Source organism: Spea bombifrons, chromosome 2 (genome assembly GCF_027358695.1).
Source record: "Spea bombifrons isolate aSpeBom1 chromosome 2, aSpeBom1.2.pri, whole genome shotgun sequence".
NCBI classification, from domain to species: Eukaryota; Metazoa; Chordata; class Amphibia; order Anura; family Pelobatidae; genus Spea; species Spea bombifrons.
This window is the reverse complement of record NC_071088.1, coordinates 138,886,056-138,893,413: the sequence shown is the minus strand read 5'-3', so window position 1 is coordinate 138,893,413 and position 7,358 is coordinate 138,886,056. Positions and strand designations below refer to the sequence as shown.

General features: G+C 43.1%; 1 long non-coding RNA gene across 1 annotated transcript; it reads right to left on the bottom strand.

The window, feature by feature from the left end:
- Positions 1–1,157: 1,157 nt before the first annotated feature.
- LOC128474384 (uncharacterized) lies at positions 1,158–2,177 on the bottom strand. Its single transcript, XR_008346345.1, has 3 exons — positions 2,124–2,177; positions 1,460–1,532; positions 1,158–1,202 (listed from the first exon to the last, which is right to left on the bottom strand). It is a non-coding gene; the product is annotated as an uncharacterized LOC128474384 (long non-coding RNA).
- Positions 2,178–7,358: the final 5,181 nt, after the last annotated feature.

Sequence of the window (7,358 nt, the reverse complement as noted above, 5' to 3'; positions counted from 1 at the left end):
CTCTGGCATTAAGGGGGTTAAAAGGCATATTATGGGGCAGAGTGGCATATAGGGGGTTAAAAGGCATTTCACAGAGCACTCTGCCTCCAGAAATGCCTTTTGCCCCCCATTTAACACCCCCCCTCCTCCAAACTTACCGGAGCTTCTGAGTCCCCGGTGCGTAGTCCAGGCGGCGGGGAACTCTGATCTCTGACAACCGCAAATCGCGTAGAGCTCTACACGCTGCCCGGACTAAGCACCGGGGACTCAGAAGCACCGGTAAGTTGGGGGGGCGGCATAACACAGGAGGATCCAGGTCCCTATCGCTGCGGGGGATCTGGATCTTAGTCTCATAGTCAGACCTAGTTGAGGACTGATTATAAGACGACCCCGGTCATAAGACGAGGGGTATTTTTCAGAGCATTTACTCTGGAAAAAACATTGTCTTATAATCGAGCAAATACGGTATATGTTACTCTGTTACTATGTATATACTGAATGTTACTCTGATACTATGTAAATATGTTACTCTGTCCCTCTGTATATAATGTATGTTACTCTGTTACTATGCATATATGTTACTCTGTTACTATGCATATATGTTACTCTGTTACTATGTATGTACTGTATGGTACTCTGTTACTATGTATATAGGTTACTCTGTTACTCTGTATACATATTACTGTTACTATGTATATATGTTACGCTGTTACTATGTATCTACTGTATGTTACTCTAATACTCTGTTACTATGTATATACTGTATGTCACTCTGTATATATATATTACTCTGTTAGTTTGTATATACTGTATGTTACTGTTACTCTGTATATATATTACTCGGTTACTATGTATATAGTGTATGTTACTCTGTATATATATTACTCTGTTAGTCTGTATATACTGTATGTTACTCTGTTACTATCGAAGGCTTGTTTCTCCGTTGTAAACCTACCATCGAATTGCGGAATCCGCTGTAAGTTCTCGCCCAGATCTCCTGTAATTGTAGGCGATTGTTTCACCTTCAAGTTGGTTTCCCTGGGGGAAAAATTGCATCTTTTAGATTGTAACCTCTTCGGGGGAATGGTGGCTCACCTGATACAAAGCATCAGGGCCTCCGATTCCAGACAAATAATAAAAGAGAAAGTTACCCGTCAAGCTCCGGGGTTTCTATGTAAGATCAAGCTGTTGGGTTCACTGCTGGACAGCAACAGAAGATCTGCCTGAAAACATATAGAGCCATTTAAACAAAAATACCCCACGTGGGGCAAAATAACACAAACAACCGAGGGCATCATATCTCACACCAATCAAAATGTTAGAATCGGAGGATGGGAGTATCAGAGGCTGAGATGTAATGTAAGGATGTGTTACTTTACCGAGAGGGTAGTAGATGAGTGGAACAGATTCCCAGCAGAAGTGGTAGAGGTTAATACAGTGAGGGGATTGAAACTATATCCCCAGACGGCGTTTAACTCACCGTTACAAAATTATTATTCTCCAGTTTTATAATATCGCCGACTTGGATATTCATCCATTTCTCATTGGTGAACCTGCAAAAAAATGAGGCAGAAATAAAGCGATCGACAATTTCTGTCCCCTAAACCTTCCAGCGACACAGAATATTTCAGAAAAAAACAGCCTTTTGTGATCATTTTGTGAAAAATATTAAATTTTGTATTCTCAGAAAATGGGTTTTATCAGAATGAATTCGGACAAAACGCAGCCGACCGTCCCGCCTCGTGGACAATAAAATTCAAGTTTCTTCTCCACCATAAGTTGGCGACTACAGGGGGCACGATGGTTGGGCCGCATGCCTCCAGACTGTCCTGTTTTTTGTGGGACAGTCCCTATATTTGCGCACTGTGCGGCGGTGTATTGGGATATGATGTCCTATCCTGGTGATCTGCCCCCTATTTGACACAAGGAACAACGATCCATGCCCCCACCGCCAATGAAACGCTCAGAGTATGAGACCGAGCAGCACATATCAGAAGTAACAATATGGCTTCTTTTCATCGAATCTGCCGCTGCTATATAAGTAAATGTAATGTAACAGCGCTACGGAATCTGCCGGCGCCATATAAATAAATGTAATGTAACGGAATGATCCGGATGCGTTTCTTTCGCCGTCTGACACTTACTGTCCTTTGCTGAGCACCTGCACCGTTCTGTTGTTGACCTGATTGTCGCCTTTGTGCCGATACTGGAACGAGAAAAGCCGTTCGTTTACAATCATCACAGCGACAGATTCATGATATCTAGATTGTAAGCTCGCGGGTCGAGCTCGCTTTCCCTAAAGTAATGTGTAGTCTTAGTCTGTCCTAGTTTGGTCAGAATCTTTGAATGTAGGGACTGTAAGAAAAGCTGTGCAAATTGTTGGGGCTACAGAAATAAAAAATAATAACAAAAATAATAATGACAATAATAATAATTCTAATAATATAATAATAGTAATAATAATACACTACAATGATTTGTATGATGATTATTATTAGTAGTAGGAATAGTAGTAGTAGTATTACTATTACTACTAATATACCTTAAAATTAATTTTTAATGATAATCATGATGATTATTATTAGTAATAGTAGTAGTATTAGTACTACTAATAATAATAATTATACATTACAATTAATTTAAGGATGATGATTAGTAGTAGTAATAGAAGTAGTAGTAGTACTAGTACTACTACTAATAATGGAATAATTATTGTTATTAAATAACAATTATTTACATAAACTATTATTATCTATATTGGATAATAATAATGATAATAATAATTATAATAACTATTCAATTGTTCAAGCAACTGCAGTTTTTTTTTGGTGAACCAACATAACAATAAAACAAAGCATATCACCATTATTTTAACATGTTCTTGAGTACTGTGTGTGGGGAGTTTTTTTGGTCCACTTTGAGATTTTAATCCTGAACCAATTCCATAAAAATGATGTCATACTGTATGTCACTCAGAATGAAAGCAATCACACAGAATGTACCATGTAAGAGGCTTAGGGGGCTATGTTAAAAGCCACCCAAAGGTATTTTACAAAAATGAGGCAAAATTGGGGCTTTTTGTTCTCGAGGTACAAATTGATATTTATATAATGATGGTGAAGTAACTCATACCATTAACCGGCCGTAATAGAGCGATATTCTCAGAGCTCAGTTTGGAGTTTTGCTCTTGGCAGGCAAGTTCTGGCTGCTCTCGCGCAGGATCGTGTTCAGGAGAGGCAAGGAGGCAATGGGGGGGGAGTCCATGCTTGGTTCCTTCAGCGGCTCTCGCTTTGCTACGGCCTCTGAACCTCCTTTTTTGGGGGAAATTTCGTATTTGGTTTGGCAGCTCCTGGGAGGGAAGTCCCTCTGGCAGGCGATGCTTTCTCTGGGGAAGGAGAACTAGAAGAACCAGAGACCATGCTCTGGAAAAACATGGCATTGTTCCTGATGAGTAACTGCCCAAAGGAGACGGACGCGTCGTATCAGGAGCCGGCTTCCTATTTTGATCTTCTTTGACGCTGGTGGTCACCTCATCCAGGCACAGCTTCCTTGGTACATTGATCACCTTGGCATGGCTGCCAGTTGCCTCCTTGGGTCCAGAAAGTGACATCGGCGCGACGACTGTGTGTCGCAGACATTGTTTTGGCCGGACGATCGGCTGCCGGACAGGCCATAGAGCCGGGACAGGCTGGCGGTGAAGCGGCTGTGCAGAGGCCGTGTCTTGGGCTTGCTGAAGTGATGCTGGAACACAAAAGGCTGGATGGGCAATGTGGTGGGACGCTGATCCTCGCTGTAGCGGAAAACGGGGTTGACATCGGCAGCGATTCCTGTGAAGGCAGAGAGGCCAGGGTTATATACGGAGGTGAAGATATCGCTCATTGCAGATCGACGAAACCTCATTAACTACACGAGAGAACCTTAAGAAATAACGTTTTTCCAACCGTCGTTCACAGATTGTAGAGTTACAAGACCTCGAGTAGATTTTTCCAGATACAAGATGTACCAAGCAAATACCCCCCGGAATCACAAACTTCTCAAGGTGCAATAACACATTACATGGCAGACAATTATAGTATTGTAACAAAAATGTGGGTGCTGACCGCTGGCAGGTTTAGCTTTGCTGAGAAACGGTGGAGAAAATGGCCATGTTCAGGGCCGGCACGACAATGGAGCCGAGTGGGGCATCGCGTAGAGCTCGAAACGCTGCCCGGACTAAGCACCGGGGACTCAGATGCAGGGGACCTGGATCCTCCTGTCTTATGCCCCCCCCCAACTTACTGGTGCTTCTGAGTCCCCGGCGCTTAGTCCGGGCAGCGTGTGGAGCTCTACGCGATTAAAAAGCTGCTGCAAAACAAAATGTATTAAAATAAAAATGCTCAAATAATATAAATATTTAAAATAAATAAAATAAAAATACATACAAATAAAATATACCAATAAAAAAATATATATAAAAAAAATGTTTGGAAGAGAGATTGGGACACATAAAATGACGCATAAAATTAGAAGGATATCGGGTGCATCTATTCTTCAAAGAACATTGAAACTATATGTTTATATAAATATATTATAATTAGATTTTATTTATTTAAGGCCAACAATTCCCGCAGCACTTCTTACAGTCCCTACATTCAAACGGTCTGACAGAACCAGAACTGACAGGCTAAGACGACCCGATATATCAGGTACAGAGGGTCCGGCTTGAATAAAGAGTATTGTGGATGATGGGCATTGGGGTCTGCCAGTAGCAGGATTGATTGCCTAATTATCAGGGCTATAGATCATTGAAAATGGTTAATAAATGGAAGAAAACTATTTGTAGAATATAATATTTTATGAGCAATGAGGAAGGTATCCGATATCTTCGGTTGCTTGAGAATGCCGGTAACGTTAATACGAGCAGCAGCGGCGCTGGAGCTGGCTCTGAGCGGCCCGTGGCTATCGTGGCCCCTGGTGTATCTCACCTCTCCGGTCAGCACGCAGATAATCTCCAAAGTGAGCCTCAGGATCTTCACGGTTATCTCACCCCCGTCCTTTGCCGTCATCTCGGAGTTATGCAGAGGCTTCACCGCCCGGCTTTGAGAAGATCCAGCGCTTAGGCTGCGGCTTTCGGAAAAGCTGGAAATGACAAATTCTCAGATTCTCAGACCTTAATTAGTCACTGTATTAACCTCTACCACTTCTGCTGGGATGCTGTTCCACTTATCTACCACCCTAAGCCAAAAGACAAGGTTCTGCCTACAGCTAGTGAAGCCAGCAACTAGCACGCCCCGTCTGGTTGAACCTAGAGAAGTACGTGTCCATCAAGAAGCAACAAGTTCCACAAAGAGTCAACTTTGTCTGTGCCAATTTTCCCCAAACAGCCTCTCTGTGCCATCTTACCCCCTGAAACAGCTCTTATCGTAGGTATCGGTCTAAATACATGTAGATTGTAGACACAGACCGGCAGGGGAGGCATTTATGAAAGGGTTAAATTCTGGCAGAAAATACATATCCCCGCAAATACGCCAACCTTTAGCCATCTCTGGCCCACCCAGTTTTTGAGCATCGCACCACCCATCAGTAATTTGGCTGGGGATGATGAGAGTCAAAAATATAATCAGCCCATTTCTTTGCTAAAAATAATTATTAAAAAAAAAAACAAAAAACATTTTACTAAATTAATGTTTGTGTGATTCCATTTTTTTCAGTCTTTTTATTGGGGGTTTCAGGAAGTGTGTGTGAGTGGGGGGGCACTTGTGACCTCACAATCCCTGCGTCGTAATAGGGAACAGGCTTTTCTTGTTTTACCAGCGTGGCAAACACCTGATCTCACAACCCGTCCCACAAAGTCTGTTACCATGGTAACAGGCAGCCATAGAAATCCTGATCCAGGTTCCATTCATATTTCTAGAGACCGCTGATCCGTCTGTTTGTTAACGGACCCCCGTCCGCAGTATATTGTCACAGTCTAGGAAAGGCTGTAGCGATTGCCGAGAGAGGACCCCCCGGTGTCACTATACATATTGCCATGTACGTGCCACATATATAGCTGGCACTTAAAGTGTTAAACGCTCACTAAAACTCCACCTGTTCAGAGAAGCTTACAATCTATCCTCCTAATACCCTCTACCTGCATCTTGTTCCGCCCCGTCACCTTAGAGATCTCCGTCCGCTGACTTCTCCATTATATAACGCTTTCAGGCAGCTGCATATCAGCCGTTTGTACGATTCTCGCTCTGTTATCAGACCCCCGATCTACTAACCCCCCCGACTCCTTATACTGCCTGTGGGAAACAATAGAACGGCTCGCTCTTAACCACCAAGCCAGACTCTCTGACTAATGAAAGTCTATGGAGGAAAAGACTTAATAACCATTGCCATAAAGCATCAGCTCAGTGTGGTGTTTGAGCTGGGAAAGTCACCCAAAATATCATTCTATTCTATTGATATTCTGGGCTGTAAAGATCCATATTTAGGGGGGAAAAAACATTCTATAGTTTTATTTTGTTATTATTACGTCAGGGAGAGATGGTGAAAAGGTAACACTTTAGGAGCCCTGACACCCGCGTATCACATAAATAAGTGCTTAGTTACTGACACACAATTCCCAACTCTCCATGTCTCAGAGAGACAGTCCCTCTGTGGTTACTCTGCCTCCACCATTCTCACCTCCTCACATCAGCACCTTACCCACTCAGCTGTCAATCAGCACCTCACTTCCGGAACCAGAGTCCCCTTCCGGAAAACGAGTGGGCGGAGCTAGCCGCAACTCGCCGCTCGTGACGCCAAATCCAGTATGTAGAGTTCTAAACAAGCGAGACACAAATCTTTAGTTCACACCACAGGACAGGAGCAGAGTCTGTGGACAGCCCGCCCCCACCATAGGGTCCGCGTAGGAGACGAGTGGCGGCCTAGCAACCAAGTGTGGTTAAGCGCTGTGACGTCAGGTACTATTTTATTTGCTGCACAGTTTGTATGTAATAATCTCCACATAGCAGAAGGAATGATGTCAGCAAAATAACTGTAACCGGTCCTAATACCCTGGAACGCTCTAAAACTTTCTCTAACGTCATCCTTTTAGAGAGATTGTTCCAGACGCTCCAACATGCAGATGTGGCTGTGATGGTAGTTGCTATATATCATATCACTCAAGTGCCCCTGTTCACGTTTGCCAGTCCCTCTTTTCTAGGAACTCAGGTTGTTTGCTGGGTATGAGGGTATAACGGGGTTCTACAGCCCTAAAAGCCCCCATGCTTATTACTCATGTATAGCGCAGGTTACAATCACCTCTGCGCTGTAACTAATATAATAAACATGAACTCTAAGGCTGCTGCTCTTCACATTATTCCACATATATAGATTTTATTAAAAGGCTGATTTCAATGGGAGAATTTTCC